General features: G+C 34.3%; 2 long non-coding RNA genes across 2 annotated transcripts; both read left to right on the forward strand.

Annotated features, from left to right (window-relative positions):
- Positions 1-17,232: 17,232 nt before the first annotated feature.
- LOC127985526 (uncharacterized) lies at positions 17,233-18,435 on the forward strand. The gene is made up of 3 exons (XR_008160672.1): positions 17,233-17,445; positions 17,925-18,177; positions 18,340-18,435. It is a non-coding gene; the product is annotated as an uncharacterized LOC127985526 (long non-coding RNA).
- A 77-nt stretch (positions 18,436-18,512) lies between these two features.
- On the forward strand, positions 18,513-19,734 carry LOC127985527 (uncharacterized). The gene is made up of 3 exons (XR_008160673.1): positions 18,513-18,567; positions 18,695-18,759; positions 19,466-19,734. It is a non-coding gene; the product is annotated as an uncharacterized LOC127985527 (long non-coding RNA).
- Positions 19,735-20,208: the final 474 nt, after the last annotated feature.

The raw sequence follows: 20,208 nt of genomic DNA on the forward strand, positions 1-20,208 counted from the left end.
AACCAGATGATCTAAATATGAATTTTTAAGAAATATAAACACATTTAAATAACATAACATATCAGGGGTTATTATAGTTAACTAAAACTGAAACTAAAATTAAAACCATAAAAAAGAAAAATGTGGTTACTTGAAATAAAATTAAATGTAAACTGAAATGTAAACTTTTTATGTCAAGGCAACATTTCTCATTTTAATTTAGTTCAGCTTAATATACTAAAGCAAAAAATAAATAAATAAAAATAACAAACCTGTAGACGTATGTATGTATTTTATTTTAATATATATATATTTTTTTTTTCAATTATAATTTTTCAGCATTTCTATCGAAATCTCATGTTGGTTCTTTTTCAGATTGTTCATATGACTTCAGAAGACCTACAGGGATATATAGGGTTTGTGTCTTGTGGACCAGTTTTATGATCCTTCTCTATAGTGCTTCTGCAGGGTCTTTGAAGTGTACGAGCCTCCGCTCCAGTGGAGACTAATTGCACAGAGAAGCGCAGTAAAGCTCTTTGAAAAAGTCATACAGGTTTGGAGCGTCATGTGGGTGAGTAAGTGATGACACAGTTTACAATTTTGCGTATTCCTTTTAAATCCACCTCGGATCTCATTGTGAATGAATTTTAACCTGTGATTACATCAGGGATGCAGGCCTGCTGCCGTTCTCTCCTTTTTCACTCTCACTGAAGCCCCAGACAGAAGCTCCCTGGAGACTTTCGCTTCTTGCTTAAACCTGACACAAATTCCATGTCACAATGCCCAGAGTGACGGCGCTTGCAGGCACAAAAGCAAATATTTCCGTTCCTGGTCGTACCCAACCCCCTCTACACATCCCCACGACACCTGAACCCTCCCTTTCCTCGCAAGTTCCAGCACTGCAAGCCAGTCATTTGTCACAAAGTAATTATAGAATTATCGATTGGCGAGCAATTAACAGTCCCTCTCTCTGTTCACTATTCCCCCCTCCCCATCTTTTAATTTGCATCCAGACTGGCAAGAGCAAAAAAAAGCTTTAGGAGTAACACATTTAAACCCTTTGGGATTTCTCTACAGTCTTCAGATTAATAGCGGGACGGGGACAAAAGGCCTTTTTTTGCCTGCTGTTTCCTTCCCGCTGTTTCCTGCTCTGTCTGGCTGCATGTCTCCAGGCCCTGGCTCTCCCCAACAGCGTCTCTCATGCCTCCTACAGACTCGCGTCGGAAAGCTCCTTGTATTAGCATTGTGATGAGATGTACTGTCGGATATCTGCTGAATCTGATAAACTCTGAGAGCGGTGCAATATAAAGGAATGAGGCGCTGTAACTTCCTGAGGGTGTGTAATCCAACTGACCGTTTTGATCATTCCGAGAGAAAGTGCGGGGGTTTGTGTTAAATGCCATTGTGGATGCAGAACCCTCAAAGTTCACTTCATTCGTACATTTGCATAAATTTGAATGTTTTTGGATGTTATAGGTTACCATGCAGAGGTAATGCTGACATGCAACAAGATGTGGTGCATTTTCTATTTATAAGGAATGGCAAGTTTTTAAAAAAACCTACACTCAGAAATGCAGTGTTTAATAATTATAATAATAATAATAATAATAATAATAATAATAATAATAATAATAAAATTATAAATAATTTTTTTCTTATAAGTATATTTATTTTTTCTTGACTTTCAAACTCTTTCAAACAACAACAACTATTTATTTATTTACATAATATTGACTGAGCCCTTCATGATTAATACAAATAAAAATAATAATATGGTCATAAATCTTAAATACATTATTATTATTATTATTATTAAAAAGAACAACAATATATTTATTATAAATCATGTGATTAAAAATCAGTATTACTTAAATATTTTTCATAAAATTAATAATAATAATAATATTGTTTTTCTATTATAAAATACATTTAAGTAATTTTGGCCTTTTTAAAACTTTTATTAATAACAATAACGATTTATTTATTTATTTTTGTAATATTGACTGAGCACTTCATGATTGATAATAATAATAATTAAAATGATCAAAAATAAGTATTTAGTAAAATATTTTAAAAATAATTATAATAACAACAATAACAACTTAACACTTATATCAACTTATTAACAACTAATACCAACTTAACTCAAAACCAGATCCATTTTTATGGGCAGGGATGTATATGATTGGAAAATCAATGGTGTTCTTTGTTTCTCGGTTAATTTTGGATCCATCAAAGGAGGTTCAGATTGGTTTCTTTTAACAAGAATTCTGGTTAAAAAACACAAAGACTCAGTGTATTCACTAGAGAAAAAGCATTAATACACATGATTCTGTACGTCATAAATAGGGCCCCAGAATTAATGTTTTCTTTTTTTCCTCGTAAAGTTTGCAGTTGTTACTGTAAAAGTGATACTATTCAAGATTTATACCCCCCCCCCCCCCCAAAAAAAAAAAAAAAAGATGGTTTTTTTTGACTTGGCAAGGGTGTTTTTGAATGCTGAGGCAGGAAATTACTCCGACTATCTCTGTGTCTATGCATTGATATATAAAGTATGACGGATGATCCTTGCAACAAAACTGCTTGAGAAACTTATTCCAAATTCATATAAAAGGGATCTTCAGAAGATGTTCGAACCGAGATATCAGTACATCTAACATGACTTAAAATGAGGATGAAAAAACACAGATGGATATTTTCTTTTCACAGTAGCCTGTAACACCTACTCACAGTTTTCCAGCCAAGCCCAGATCAGCATGCAAAGAGCCAGCTAAGACTCTGGAAGCCCAAGTGCTGGCAGATATTAAGACTGGGATCGATTTCATGGAACATCACCTTGGTAACATATGGCCACAGCCGAGGAAGTTGATTTCCTTTCTGTCGTCCTTTATACCCCCCCCCCCCCCACCCCAAATATATCATATTTTTTCAATATTTTTCTTAATCCCTCATCTTGGCAGCCCAAAATGTGTCAGCTTTTATTTCATAGACAATGCATACATTAGCTACAAAAACATTTCCACATTTGTCTTAATGTGCCATCTTGTATGTTTATGTTTGGGATTTTTACACTGATAAAGATCTCCTTCCATATTACGTATTGTAAAAATCAATACTTTCACAGCCATTGTAAAAACCCAAAGCGTGTGAAGAAAGACCTTATCAGGATAATACAATATCCCCTCAAACAGCATCGCATACTCGCGGTCGGGACACACTAACAAACATGCAGCCAAAAGATTTCCACTATTGCCACCTGATAAATGAGAAATTTTTCAATATCCAGGAAGCTGATTACCAATTTACCGCTGTCAACTTCCATCTCTGCACCAATAAGGACGGTCTCTCAATGCATATGGCATCTCGGAGAATATTTCTGCACATATTGGAAATGTGCTATCTCAGCTAATGTAATAGAACCCAATAGCTGGTGTGATTTTTAGCTTTCTGATTAATATGATGTCATGTACAACACTCTAAACAAGCTGCTGAAGAAATGCAGAGCGTGACTGGATTGCAGACGGCTGGGGTCATTTTCGAATGTACTATAGACTTGGCGGGAACTATGTAAATAATGAATGCGAATGGTGGCAAATATGGATGCAAATTCATATTCTTAGTGTTTTTCTTTTTTTGCCTGAATTCTTGTTTAATGAAAACAACCCAAACCTCTTTGGATGGACACAAAATTAACCAATTAGCAAAGAACCCCAGGACTTTTTGTGTTCACACCGTCCCTGCCCTTAAAAATGAAATACAAAAACACTTACATTTTAGTTATTGTAGTATTGTTTACAATTATTATTGTTAATAATATAAATAATAATAGAATAACAGTAAAAATAATAATAATAATAATAATTATTATTATGAATAATAATCATAATAAATAATAATAATAATAATTATTATTATTATTCTCCTGCAATTCACTTTTTTACTATAAATTATAATTTACTGATAATTACTACATAAAAAAAGTTTATAAAATAAATTTTACTTTTTAAATTCTACTTTTTTTTTATTTAATCAAGTACGTTTAATTAAATAAATTAGTTTTGAGCCCTTTCTCTCAAGTCCATTTCATTTAATTTTAAGCATGTTAATTAAAAAAGGTAAAAAGTAGCATTTTATTCTGAAACAACATAATTTAGAATAAATCCATGCAGAAAACACGTACAAACAGATAGACAGATAGATAGATAGATAGATAGATAGATAGATAGATAGATAGATAGATAGATCAAATATAAAATAGATAAATAGAATGCTAGTCACATTCACAATTCTGAAAACTGTAAAGTTTGCAGGTTTTTGTTTATAATTATACACTGTGAATTTAAACCTCTCATCTCCTTTTGTTCAGTCTTTGTTGGTCCAGTTGAAACAAAACAATGGAGAAAGCTGTGTAATGTCAAGCTGTAGTATTGCAAGTCTAGGTGAAAACCTTAGTTTGGTAGTAACTGTGTCTGCTTATTCAGAGGATTCCAGTTCAGAAGTGATTTGCATTTTTAGAATGAAAATCATCTTTCGTCTTGTTCTTTTATGCAGTTTTTTTGGGGCAGTGAGCTGTATCAGCCACTGTCAGACCTTCGGAGGACGGATGGAAGAGGACTTCTGGATGCTGGTGGGCTGGGATCATCTCCGAACTGAGAGGGTATGAAGCAGTGGAGCTGGTTTTGTTCCAGTCAGGTCAGGTCCCAGGTGTGTCGCCCCCTCATCTGTCTACTCCTCTCTTCCTCCTCGTTCTCCTCCTCCATTCCACCAAAGGCCTCATTTTCTGCATGATTAGGCCTCCACCTGTCCTGCTCTTGGCCCCTGGCCCTCGCCTGGGCTCCAAACACACCGTCAATTAACACCAGCAAGTTTTTAGCTGAGTCACACCATTTTGAAACCGAAAAGGGAGAATGAAATTAAAATATGAAGTTTAAAGACTGATAGAAGAATAATGTATTAATTTAGTAATACATGTTGATTTGTGTGCCTTTATTGAACTCTTTTCTTTAGTAGCATACATGGTGGCTTTCTAAACAGAAATTGTGTTGCTTTCAAGTAAACATGCAATTGGTAATTATTTTTTTTTCCAGTTCCATCTCTGATTAATTTGATATTGAAACCTGTCCATGTAATGCATAATAACCCTCATATTGCCAAAATATTATTTAGGCTTCTTTTGGCACACAACCAAATTACTAGAGAATGAAAGGACCTGCGCCAGGCCTTTAATTTCTCCCCTGTAAAATGAACCAATGAGCCAAATAATCTGGCTGGCCCTCATTTGTTGCAAATGTGACGCCTGTTGTAAGTGGCATGACTTAGAAATGCCAAACACTTTTGTAAATTCGCTTAGTCTTATCATTCTGCCTTGTTGCAATCAGATAAAAGAGAACAACATTATCCTTTTTTTTTTTTTTTTTAAAGCAGAGACAGATGATCTTGTCAAAGTTACACTTGTTTGTCAATGAAGCTAAGAGCACTAGTGTATAGATTGCAATTTTATGGATATGTCATATTTAATATAATCGAAGTCTTCAAAAGTTTTGTGGGAGGAAGAGAGCAAAATGTGAGTTGAGTGCAAAACTTGAGTAAAATTTGCACTGAAAAAGGTTGCATTTCATGTTCAGCGGGAAAGGCAGATTTGGGGCAACATGAGGGTGAGTAAATAATGACCGAATTTTGTGAACTCGTCCAAAATAAAGGTCGAAGATGGGGTTAGAGAAAGTTTGCAATAGTTTAATCAGATAATTAATAACTAATTAGTGAGTGAAATAACTTTAAGATGAATTAGATGCTATTTAAACCATTTAATTAAAGTGTTTTTACGAATCAGTAAAAGGCGGGGCCACCGACATCAATTGTCGTCTATCTACTCAAAGAGTTTCTCTCAAAGGAAGTTCCACCTGTCAGTGAAGTAAATTAAATGCTACTTATCTGCCTTGTTGCCTTGAAAGCTGTTTATCTTTCGTCTGCAATTCCAATCAGCTCGGTTTGTCTTGCTTATCGTCAAAATTAAGCATGCACAGAAATATTAAAAGGTCATTTGCCTTAATGAAGCCATACATAATTAAGCTCACTTATAATGCGAATGGTGGAAAGAAGATTGGAAATGATTTTAACATGAGATAAGAGCAAGAAAACAAATTCATCAAAGATGAAATCCCAACTTGGCCCAAAACTAAAGTTCACCTCTGTTTATGCCTATTATTGTCCATTAATGAGAAAAATACATTTTAAAGTAACCGTCATTAGAATTCAGCATAATCTTTGTCAATATTGTTATCATTTCTAACTTATACTATATCTAACCTTTCCAGAAGCCACCAAAGGGGGGCGATGTTTCCCATGAAATTCAATGCAATGAGGCTAAATGGAAAGAATAAGTCAATAAGGTTGTTTCCCCTGATTATAAACTGCTTGCATATTACCATAATACCCTCATAATATGTTCTCAAATCGTTGATGAAGTCCTTATTTCTTGACTGTTGATGATGTATATTCTGTATTTATGGAGGTGTGGAGCATAAATAGGTGCTCATGTTGGCATTTTCCTTTGACCCGTTTTGTTTTTGAGCCATGATGTGTAACGACAACCGTGAAATAATGTATTAGTATGATATCATTAAACAACTTCAGCATCCCAACAGATGCAGCTATGTAGAGACGAATTATGTTAAAAAACAATGGACAGATACATATTTGGATGGAAAACAAGATTTGGCATCATTACTTGCAGACAATAGAATGCATACATACCTGTGTGTGTGTGTGTGTGTGTGTGTGTGTGTGTGTGTATATATATATATATATATATATAATACTTATACATATAAATATATAATACATATATATATATATATATATATATATATGTGTGTGTGTGTATATATATATATATAATACATATATATATATAAATATATAATACATATATATATAAATATTGTGTGTGTGTGTGTGTGTGCATAATTAAAATAATAAAATAGCTAATATATGTAATAAAATTCAAGTTTAAAATAATCAGAATATATTGCCCTAGCCATTTTATTACATGCACTCAATGAAGAATATATAATAAAAAAAATACATAATTTTTTTAATATACCAATATAACTATAACAATACATACATGCACTGATTTGAACTGTTAGCTGTTGATAAACTATCATACAGATATTTCATAATTCACCAGCCTTCTGTATAGGCTCTCACAAGCAGAACCTTTTCAAAGGATAAACTTACGAATCCCTTTTGCACTAGACAAGCTTAGATTCTTTAAAGTGAATGCCAACCCCCCCCAAAAAAGAGGCCGAATGTGTAAGCAATCAATATATTGGTTCTCAAAAGGCTGTACTGTTCTGATGCTTCACTTTTTCTGCAGTCGACGCTTTGATTCGTGTTTATCGCAGAAGGTCAGATCTCATAGAAGAGCCAGGGAGGAGCAGAAGGAGAGCGGGAGCGGAGTTAAATTAAGGATAACATTGGACTGACAGTGATCGGGGCAAGATCCGCGGCTCTGCAGAGCGCCAGACGACGGCGAGATGGGGAGGGGGGAGGGGGGGCAGTAAAAAGTTTTCCGAGCCGTCGTCCCCCTTCAATTTGCATGCTTAATGATGCTGAGCAGGAGTTAATAGTGGGTGTAATGGCTTCTGACTGACCGGGCTCTGGAGTGGACCACGGGCTGGGCCACCGGAGCAGGGGTGGGGAGGGGTTAACGCACACCATACGGCTCCACACTCGCTCACTCTCTCCCTCTGCCTCTCTCTGCTGTCTTCTGTGAGATAACAGAGCTTGCCGCTGTGGCCTTGTCTTATTAAACATGTTATCATTGCCTGTAACCTTTCTCTCCAGTCCCTTCCTTTTCAAAATCGAGGAAAAGCTGCCTTTGTCTGTTTTTATTCAGGGAACTATCTGACCCACCGCGAGAGGAGAAAGAGACCTGAAAGAAATCAAATGGCAATTCCTGTCTACATTAATGTGCTCCTTTGTTCTGAGAGGGATGCCTTTGTGGGCATCAGGTACACTTTGTCCGTTTAGTCAGCCGGTGGATATACTCGATTGTCAGCAGCATGTCCTCTGTGTAGATACAGCCATCTGAACACAGATCAGCCACTCCAAATCACACAGGAAATAAAAGCAATGGAGAACTCGTTTTTTGTGTGTAGATAAGGACTAAAGGGCAAAGTTCAGAAAAAACAATCTAATAATGGAAAGATAGCTCTGTTGTCTGCAAAATGCATGCGGCAAGAACATATTTTGGCTTTCTTATGGATGAATGAACAATTATGAAGCAAATATTGTGCTGACAGTATTTCATGTACAATGAAAATCATAAAACGGGCAGTTATATTAAATATTTACAAGTTTACCAGTGTGATGTGGTTATAAAGTTACCAAACCGTTTTAATGCTCTAGTCACGTTAATACAAATACCTGGGTGTTTATTTTATAGTTTTTCTTGCAATTCCGAATTGCGAGATATAAAAGCGGAATTGTGAAATACCAAGTTAGAATTGTGAGATATAAATTCTCAAATCTGAGAGGAAAAGTCAGAATTGTTCGATGAAAAATGTCCAAAATATGAGATGGTTCGCAGTTACCTTTTTTATTCCGTGGTTGGAAAAAACTGAATTGTTGTATGAAAACTCAGAATTCTGATTCTATGAATTCTATTTTAATTCTATGATGACAATGGGCTTTTGTACATGCAGTTAATGTTAATATATTATTATTTTAAATAACGATGTTATGATATTCATTTTCCTTTATTCTTTTTTTCTTTTTAAATTAAGAAATAAAAAATAAATGAAACAAAAATCATGTTTACACTACTGCATATTAATATATATATATATATATATATATATATATATATATATATATATATATATATGTATATATATATATATATATATATATATATATATATATATGTATGTGTTAACTTATTATTTATTATAATTTTTTATATATTTATATATATATATATTTATATTTTGTATGTATATTTATAAATATCAATATATTGTTAATAAATAAATGTTCAATATTTTTATTAATATCATGATAATGTTAATAAAGTAGCATTACTTTTCCATAGACATCAAATTTAAGTGCTTTAATGTACACAATATTTTTTGTTAGTTTTACAAATCATTATGCGGTAAACCACAGCATAAGTATAGCATTACCATTTAGTTTAACTTGATTACATGAATTTAAAGTTAATAAAGTGCTGCAAATAATTCACTAAAACTCTAACATGAAGCAAAAAGTGAGGAATTTTTCAGTTTTTTCAAAACACTTCAGCTAAAAATATTTGAGGTAACCTCATCTAATAGCCGCCGTGTTTTGTATTCAGTTAATAGATTTCACGATTTGAATGATTCAAGAGCCTCTTTGGCAAGATGTGACTGATCATCGAACAGCTGTGAGTCACGGTGACCAGTACCCATAATCCATTGTGATACACGTTTTCCACTTTAATCATAATTGCACACATGTGCTCAAAGAGCAAATATCAGTAATGTTTACCCTGTCTGAATGGTTTTACACCTCAGCTCTCAGTGTGTGTGTGTGTTATATCCCCTACCACAGCTGTTAATGTATTTCAAACATCATTTCAGTGTTGATTTGTTTGCCATGTGCTCTGGCACGTACCCGCTCCAGGTTGGCATGGCCCTAGCGGGCCCCGGTGCCAGCGCGGATGGCATGCCAGCGGCCGTTCCTGATGGCCACAGGTGCAGTTGTGGCCAGTCACTCTCCTCCAGGTGTAACCTCACCGCTGAGTGTCAGTCTGAGACGCTTCCATCTGCCACGGATAGTCGTGTAGTTCCCAACCTCTTCTGTTTGCTTTCTTCCTCTCGATCTTTCATCTCGTTGGTTGTCACATTCATGCAGGGATGATGTCCGTTTATCCACCAGATTTAGCACATAGACAGGATATAAAGCAGTTTTACTCTTCAGTTTTCATCAGTATCTCAAATGTTTTCTTTGATAGCAATGGGTTTAACAATACAAATGCACATATTTCAAAAGGTATGTTATACAAATTGATTAGTACTATATTCGGAATGTACATAATAAAAGATTAAAATAATAATAATAATAAAAACAATAACAACAACATATTTGTCATTTTAGGAATATTTTATTTCTATATTTTGTATTTATTTATTTATACATTTAGGTTTCAATTTAGGAATATTTAATAATAATAATCTAAAGAAATATAACACAAATATAAAGTAATAGTAAGTAGTTTATTAATATTATTGATATTATTATTATTATTATTATTAAATATTCCCCATTTCAAACCTTAATGTAAAAACAAACAAACAAATAAATAAACATAAAAACACAAATATCAAGAAATAATAATAATACACAATTATTATAATTATTTTCTTTATATTTGTGTTTTAGGTTTAAATTATTTATTTATTATGCTTCTAAATATTGATATATATATATAGAGAAGTATATAAATATACTATTTATTTACTTATTTATATACTTATTAATTATGTTTGTCTTTTCGGTTTAAATTCAAAAAAGTAATTATTTATTTATCCTTTTACTTATGAATTTACCTAATATTTCAAAGAGACATGTCTTCAAAGGCTCCAGAGTTGTGAATAATTTTGTAAACAATAGTGAAATTGTCCTAAAACCTGGGCAAAAAATAAAATAAAAAATGCTGTAAATACAGTCTCATGGGTTTCACTGGTTAGAAAGCTTTTGTAAAACAAATAAACACAAATGGCAGTGAAACTGATAAAAGAGCATGATTACCGCATCGTTTCATTATGATGATGCGAGTCCATACAGTACAGTATTGCATTCGCCTCTGTTATTTGCATTTGCAGAACTCTATCATTTACAAGTGCACCGCAAGCCCTTGTTGTTGTCATCTGTGGTTACAAGCATCCTGTAGGAACAGATGTAAGGGCAACAAATGCTCTGCGTCAACATGCAGAGAAAGACTAGAGCAGCATTAAAGCTCGAAGTGCTCTTAGATATAATGAGTGCAGCTCCCAAATTAAAGAATTGCATGCTGTTTCTCTTGACGTTCCTCAACCCTGACCTGTGCTATTGTCATCCCATAATAACATTGTTTTTATGGCAGTGATTCATCACCCACCCAAAAGGTAATACAATACTGAGGACCTACAGGCGGCACAATTAAGTTTGTGTTTGACAGTGGGAGATGTTTGTCTCCCTCACACACTTGCATATTTAATACAAGTACCGCTCCCACGCTGACAGACGTCTTTGAAACTCTCGGCCTGCACTTGAAAGCCAAGGATGGTCTAAAATAAGATCAGTGGTTGACCTTGTCATTAGCATTTATTAGATATTCAAATGATGCGTAATTGCAAATGTTAGACAGATGAAACTTTTACTTTGAGAGGGTCCAGATGAGCCAGATCTCAAAACATGATATTACAATTGGTGATAATCCTTTTTTTTAACAATGATAACGTTCTGTTGTCATCAGGTTTGAATTACTATTATTGCATGTTTAATATTTCTTCTCATAAAATGCTTGATATTATCCAGGTGCACATGGAATCGAAGTCCTGCAAGGCCATAATTTCTTATTCTACTTTAAGTGAGTGATCTGGCTTCATTGATTTATTCATGAAAATAGTGTTTTGGTGTGCTATATAATGTGTGGTTATACAAAGATAATATTATAGCCCTGTGATTAAGTCTCTGTACTCTGTAGAACTAATTTTAACTTTGTAATGCTAATATTAATTTGCGTTGTATGTGCTATTATCTTTATATTAGAATAATTTCTGAAAGATTATGTGACACTGAAGACTGGAGTAATAGCTGCTGATAATTCAGCTTTGGAATAAATTAAATGTTAATTAGAAAGCGGTTCTTTTATATTGTAATAATATTTCACAATATGACTCATTTACTGTATTTTTGATCAAATAAATGCAGCCTAGGTGAGCAAATAGATGTCTTTAAAACATAAAGAAACATTTTTATGTACACTATTATGATGTGTTTTAAGAGAATGTAACAAGAATTTTTAACCTGGCTGGCAATGTTCAGATTTCTGTTCTGGAAATGTATAGAGATTACTGTAAAATGGGTAAAAGATGAGACGTCCATTTGGTGTCAGTTCATATTCACAAAAGGGAATTTATATTCACAGAATGCATATTTAATGCAAGTGTCTAGTTTAATGTTTCAAATAACTTTTGTGAAAATGAAACGTCAAAATATGGTTCCATCCTCATTTAGTGTAATCTATCTATCTATATATATATATATATATATATATATATATATATATATATATATATATATATATATATATATATATATATATATATATATATATATATATATATATATTTATGTACAAATGAAATGAAAAACAACCTTAAATTAAAAAGTGCTCATCATTTTTTTTTCCTTTTTTTAAATATATAAATAAGTAAATAATTAAAAACGTGCAGGCAAATGGGTAAAGTGATTTGAAGGATGGGGCAAGATTGGCAGACTACATCAAATTTCTTGTTCCTGTGCATCAAAATTTGGAACATAAAGTATTTTTTTTATTTATTATTATTTATCTTCTGTAAATCATGGTAAAAATGTATGATAGTCATTCTTTTTTGCTGAGAAAAACAGAACACATTCTAATGTAATGAATCGCTTCGATACTTGAAAACCTTTCCATCCTTGATCTATATTTAATAAGATAATGCTTCATTTGAATATTTAAACCTAACAATTCAGATCGATTTGCTAAAATTTGTACCCTACTGACCTGCGATGCTTTGTCTTAAGACCAATTTTAAATTTTAAGAGAAAAAAATATCAATAGACAGGAAATGACCCCAATCTCTGCAATTTCCTTCTCTCTCTCTCTTTCTCTTTTAAATCTTTGCTCTATAAGAGTATAAATGACTGGTTCTTCCTACTGAGAACAGGAAGTGGCTGCCTCTTGGACAGACTCCCTCTTGTTTTGGTGCAGCTGTACTCAGCGATCGCATCCCTGCCAGTCTGTCCGCGTGTCTCCTGTCCAACTGTCCCCGCGGTCCCTCGCTGGGTCCGTGTCCAGACGCATGTGAGCGTGCGTCTGGCCGCATGGCGCGGCATGGCGTTGTGTCCTGTGGCCCTGTGCTCCCGTCATGTGAAGATGAATGGAGCTCTGTCACTTGGGCCGCTCTTCAGAGGCCCGCGCTCTGCGTGAGGAAAGTGCCAGTCATTAACGGCGGAGGCAGGATGAAAAATGAGTTCATTTACGGCCAAGTCCTGCGAGAAGGGTAATGTCGGCCTTGTCCGCTCCTTATCCACCCCCCCCCCCACTTCTCCATTTCTCTTTCTATCTCTCTTTTTCTCTCACTCACTGTCTCTCGGTCTCTTTCACATTCTCTCTGTTTTACTCTCCAACTGGGCACCGGAGGGAGGGAGAATTACTCAGCAGATTTTTGAAAGAGTGGCAGGGAAGTGGCCTGCGGTAAGCGAGACAAGGAGAGACGGGGAGGGTGACAGGATAAGACAGGGTGTTAATCAGACAGGGTTTTGCCAGATGAAATCTTATCCTTTGCCTTTACAGCAGCAGTGCATGACATGGGCTGTCTACTTCACACCTTAGTCATTATGGCCCAAAGCCACCTTTACAATCCACCCACACTAAGTGTCATGAGCACGACACGTCTTGTAAATCATCAGTGGTCCACAGGTGCCACTCTACTTTAATATAAATATATTTATATTATTTAGTTTAGTTTGGTTTGGTTTATTTTATTTTAATTATGTTTTCAGGTTTTTTTTGTCTCTCAAAATATAAATACTGCACTTTTAAAGGTCCCGTCTAGATTTAATTTAAAAGTAAATTAGCTGTTTTTGATGGCTTTTCTCCATCACCAACAAAGAACAGAATGATACAATAGCTTTTTACAAAAAGGGTACAAAATAGGGTCTGAAACCCTTGAAATTCTTTTGCATATAACACAAAAATATATTAAAAAAGAAACGCTTGTTTTATTTTTATTTGTTACTATTTTGTAATGTTTCAGTGTAATATTGCTTTATATTTCTAATTTATGTACTAAGCCAGATGCGGACATGGGTTAGTCTGACAGCAACTACAGGAAAATTAATATTAATCAATAAATGGTACGATGTGTATGCTATGTTAAAGTGTATGGTAAGTCCTTAAAGTGAGAGTTCACCTAAAAATAAAAATTCGGCCATATACTCACCCTTATATTGTTCTAAAAGAGATGTCTTTAAAATGTAAAGACATATTTTTAATGTACACTTTTGACTAATTGACCAATGAAATTCAATGGGAACCAAATTGCTTGGCTTTTTTTGGGGGTGGACTATCCCTTTAAGATTGTACTTTAAACAAATTAAGTAGAGTGAATATTGTTATATGAGTGATGGATGTTTTAATTTGATGTAGATGTAGATATTTTGCATGAAAATTTGACAACTACTGCGCTTACACATTTAATTCCTTTTGAATTAATGACAATAGCATTATACGTAACAAAGATAACTTTATTGACACCACAGGAATTAAATGAACCTTTGATTTGCTTGTAGTTGATATTTCATACTTTGTGAGCCCTGATGATAATTAAATTCCATCATGCAAAGAATGCAAATGATTGTTTTTGTTAAAGGTGAACCATGTAATTTTTTGTTCATGTTTGGTTGGCTTTTTTGTGCAGTCAAGAGTGCAATCACCAAGATAAAGCGAGAAGAATTGAGCTGGTCATGTGATCTGAACATGGTGGCCACCTGAGAGGAGGATCACCTTTATGAAGAAAACTGCTTTGTAGGACATAGTGTACTTCACTTTACACATATTTGCTAAAAGTATTATTATTTTTTTCATTTTAAAAGTCTCATGTAGGTTTAAAAGAAAATTAGCTTTAAAAATGCTTTTCACATCACTGTTAAAACACAGAGCGATACATGGATTTCTACGAAAACAGGGTACAAACTAGAACATGAAAATGATAGAGCTTAAAAATGAAATATATTCTTATTATGTAATATATCAAATAAGTCTTACAACAACTACCACAACTAATAACCGTCTTATATCAAACTAAATAAATGCGTTAACTTGTGTTAAGCTAATACGATAACTTTGCCATCTTTTGTCAGTCTTGTCATAATCACAGCTCAGGCTTGATTTGTGCAAATGTTGGTGTTTCCATCCATACTAGCTGTCAATTGAGTCAGAACTGATGTTTTGCTATATTACTTGACGCTGAGTCAAGGGCTGTCCCCCTTGTCCCGTAATCACCCAATCAAAAATATTTACGATCCATCATGGTTCTGTTTTATTCGATTGTGGTTTGAGATTTCACCTCGCCATAAGGTCTCCTTGATAGTGAGAAAAAACGCTGAAAGCTATAGAAAACTGTAGCTTCAGTGTGTGGCAGGCCGTTTTGCCATTGTTGTACTGTATGTCATGTTTCATTTGATCTTTATATGCTTTCCATTTGTCATTTTTTGTAAACATATCCTTAGTACAAGTACAATAACACCTTATAAGGGGCTGTTCACTCAGAAAGCATTATTCAATTTCAGTTGTATTCTATGTAAGTGCACTAGACAGATTAGTTTTGCTCACATCTTTTGTTAGCATCTCACACAAGGGATCATTCACACGCAGTGCATTTTTTCTTTGGAAAGTGCGAGACACAGTCAGTGAAATTGGGAAAAATGAGTTTTTTTTAAAAGTTGAACTACTTTTCACTTGAGCACCACATTTTGCTGAAGAGTATGAGTAAAATGGTGAAACATATCCCTAAACATACAGTATATATTATATATATATTTTTTCTTTTAAATTGAGGACAGCATTTTTGGAATGGCGTGTCGTGCAAGATCCCATAGAAGATGTAAATACAATGGTCAAACACATTAATTTAGCTTGTTTACACATAGAAAAACAATGGAAAAGCATAGTGGAATGGAAAAACGCATTTAGTGAACAGAACATAAAAAAAAAATTCGGTGCCAACTTAAACATACCATAGTTCAACTTTCTACAATTGCTACCTTTGTCCTATTCCACTGCCTACATCTCACGTTTTTTCAAAACAAAAATGCGTTCTGTGTGAACGGCCCCTTAGACTCTACTGTATATGGCAGCATTTTTATCCCAAACTATTGTCAGATCAGGCTACAATGCACATCAATTTGGTTAAAGTAAGTAAGACTGATGACCGATTTCTTTGTAAAAATGCATGGTTTGTGAATGGTGTGTGAGAGAGAGAGTAGTGGAGTGAAGACTTTGATAATCCACTGCAATAATAAGACACCTTTTAAAAGGTAGTGAAGTAAAGACAGAATGAAGGTGTGTTGGGCTTTGTGTGTGCTGGTGTTCCTGTGTAATTTAATTTTATACATCATAAACGCCAGTGAGCGCTGTAGTCAGGCGTGTTCTACCACTGTGGCGGAAGCTATAAATTAAAGAAGAACGTTTTCTCTCCTCTGAACCCTTTTTTCTCTCTTATTCACTTCACTTAGGTGGAGAGGAAGTGGAAATAATGAGAGAGTACAATGAAAACTTATTAATGCAGGAGAACGATGGTGCTTAGTTTTCAAAATAAATGGGGAATGGAGAGGATGAGGGAGATAGGAGATCTGTTGTAAAAACTTGGCTTTCCAAATACAGCCTCTGAGACTCTCGTCATAATATATTCATGAATCCTGACTGCATTTAATTTTATGATTCTCTTTCATATAGTGTGACTCCTCTCATTTAAAGTCTCTTTGTAGAGTGATCCAGTTTCCGAATGAATCATACCCACATACTGCAGCATCTCAACTAGCTATTCCCGAGACAGAAGGGAAAATAAAAAAAGGTAAGGGCGAGTGGGGTAAGATGTGTCGCCCCCCTGAATCCAGCAAACTGTGCAGAAATTGTCATGTCACCATGTATTTCCATCATTTACAGTTGCCTGTGATTAAGTAAAGGGATAAGCATTTTTTTAAAAAGAGTTTTTGCATGTCAGAGTCAATTTTCAACATGGCAGGTAAAATTAATTTTATGCCAAAGCAAATTTTCCAGGCCTAAAAATATAAATCAAATGGTTGAATTGGCAATGTAAAACCATGCAAACTAACTGTGATTTATCATGAGGAAGCAATTTCTCAAAAAGATTTTGGAGAAAGCTGTGCAATGATCTTAACTAATAGTGAGTTTATTTAAAAATGTACACTCTAAAAAACGCTGGGTTGTTTTTTCAACCCAACTGCTGGGTTGAGGCCGTTGGATAGGACTTTGGGATGTTTTAACCCAAGTTTGGGTTGAAAATAACTTTCTTTTTTAACCCAGCGGGGTGGGTTGAGGACGCGGACGTGAAGGAGAGCACGCACGTCACGTCAAAATCGTACGTCTCCAGTGCGAGCAGCCGCCATTTTCTCAGCGTGATAGAAGCGAGAAGCGAGTGAAAGCCTATGGTAAGTAACGTTAAATATTCAAAATGTAAAGTTATCTTTTATTGTTTACCCGGTTGTATGAAAGGCGGAAGGTTTTATGAAAGGCGGAAACAAAGGAGCTTAACGTTATATACGTTATATATATAAAAAAACGGATGCGGTTTTCAAAAAAACGGACGCGGTTTTCGCCTCGGACACGGAGGTCTTAACTGCCTCATGTAACGTTACTGAACGGAGGATGTACTTTTAATATAACGTCTGTGAATGTATTTTGTCATATTTACATAAGATTTTACATTATCTGTTCTCTTTGAGGCGTTAACAGACGGTTATGGTCACGGTTACGCTCATGTGAATTTGTCTTTTTTTTTTTCGCGGTTAAACTGAATGTATGTTTGTCTCCTAAAGGAAACGGCATTGTGTAGTAAAGACTAGCATAATTATTTAGAGGCTGTTGAAGTGGTAACTGTTAAAAGTATGTTTTACATGTAATATTTCAGGCTTGTCCAGCTCCTGTCTTCATTGTCCTCACGCTGAGAGTTAAAGACACAGAAGCTGTTTGTGTGAGGAGTCACAGACCTGTGTGAGGATGAGGAGGAGGTGTTCTTCTGAAGAGAGGGACAGACGGTTTAAGGAGAGTAAACTTCAGAATAACATCAAGTTATCTTTATTTTTACTAAGACTAAAATAATGTGTGTGTTTTTTAGATGTTGAAATCCAGAGACAAGATAACTTCATTCTTTTGAGATTGATGTGAGTTAAATTATTATTACTTTTTTTTTATTTAGAAAACTAATGTTTCTGTTGTGTCCTGCCTGTTAACTTCACATTTTGATGCAAAAACAGTGTGATTTTATATATGTATGTATGTATATGTTAATATTTTATTGAAACCATTGATGTCCCTCTTTGCAGAACTCAAACTAACTGGAGTTAAGGACACACAAGTCTGCTTGTGTGAGGAGGTGGTTTTCTCAGCTTCTTCTGAAGAGAGGGAAAGATCGTTTAAGGCAAGTAAACTTCATAATTTCATGTTATCAGTTGTTGTTGTGTTTTACTAAGAGTAAGATAATGTTTGTTTTTTGTTTTTGTAGATGTTAAAAGCAAGAGACATGGGAGATCATCATTCCCTTGAGATTTTATGTAAGTTATTTTTAAAAATAAATGTTTCTGTTGTCTCCTGCTGGTTTACTTCACATTTTGATGCAACAACAGTGTGATTACATGCTCATTTCATTAAGACCATTGATGTCTGTGTTTTTTATTGCAGAACTCAAACCAACTTTGGAGTTGTCTGATTTGGAGAGTCATTATTCTTGGTCTTCGCTCTTAGAGGTAAAGTTCACACAAAAAATAATTTACTTGCCCTCAAGTCATTCCAAACCTATAAAACTTTTGTCTGTCTTTACAACATAAATTAATATATTTTTAGTTTTCTCATAATATTTGTTAATCCATTTATAGTTTAGATAATCAGTATTTTCAAGCTTAATAAATATAGAGTTATTGTAGAAGTAAATTCTGATATTTATATATGAATACATCTTAAATTATATGATAGCAAACATGTATGTTCAAAATAAAATACTGGTCTCCCAGACCAGCAATGGAGGACACAAAAAGAGAATATTAAATATATTCATATGTTTTCCAAAAAATGAGCAGATTTTGTATGAGTCTGGAAAAACATGAGGAGAGTAAATTATAAACATTTTAATTATTTGGTGAACTAACGGTTTGAAGAGCAGCCCTCCATGTACGTGAATATTGTGAGGTATGTGAATGTCATGTCTGTTTTAATGTTTCAGTAAAGAAGCTTTCTGAAAGCAATATTTATTCAAACAATATCGCATGTCCTCACACTAGTGCTGCCATTATAGCCTCCTGGAGCGCTGTGGTGGACTGAGACATTAAACAACCGCACAAAGTGTTGAAACTTTAAAACCAATTATTTACCTATCCTTACGGATGTGAATACACCTCTACCTGAAAATGGATAGTTTAATTAAATGTTTAATTTTTTCAAATGTGTTTCTCTTAGGCCACTGATGAAGAACAGGCGGTGACTGGGATGAATGCTGGTCAGAGAGGGGAAACTTTCCCCTAAACAGCGGTGGTTTTAAAGGAGGACGCTGCCCTGGATGATGTAGAAGATGTCACATGCTGTGCTGATGGGGCTTTTCATGATTACATCAGTTATGCTAAAGAGATCATGAAAATTGACTGTGATGCATGATCTGTATTCATGGACTATGAAACAAACTGTAAGTGCATAATTTGTTTAAAAAAAAAAAAAGTTAAATGCTTTTTCTGTGTTGTTTAGTAGAAGAGTTTACACTCTGTCATTCATACACCTGCTCACATTCTTTCACACACACACACACACACACACATGCGTCTGTTAAATGTTATAATATCAAAGTTAATGTTGTGATTTATTTGTGTACTGTCATGCCAGAATAGTTGGAAAAAAACCTAACTAATTGTAAATTTATTGTATGTGTTTTCGTATATTTTTATACAATATATACAATTGAACAAAGTCCAATTTGATTTTAAGTTATATTCATCAAATGTTCAATGCTTTATGAATTCTGTAGCTGTTAATGCCATCCTTTTCTGCATTTCTTCTAACATGTTACTTTTTGACTTTTCTCTTGTTTTTAATAAATATTTTCCTTTTGGTTATTATTATTTGTGTGTAAAAGTGATATTTAAAATGAACAACATTTGTAGGTTTAATGCCTAGCTCAATTTGGGTTAATTTTAACGTAGAAATGCATT

The sequence above is a fragment of the Carassius gibelio genome, chromosome B21 (genome assembly GCF_023724105.1).
Source record: "Carassius gibelio isolate Cgi1373 ecotype wild population from Czech Republic chromosome B21, carGib1.2-hapl.c, whole genome shotgun sequence".
Taxonomy (NCBI): domain Eukaryota; kingdom Metazoa; phylum Chordata; class Actinopteri; order Cypriniformes; family Cyprinidae; genus Carassius; species Carassius gibelio.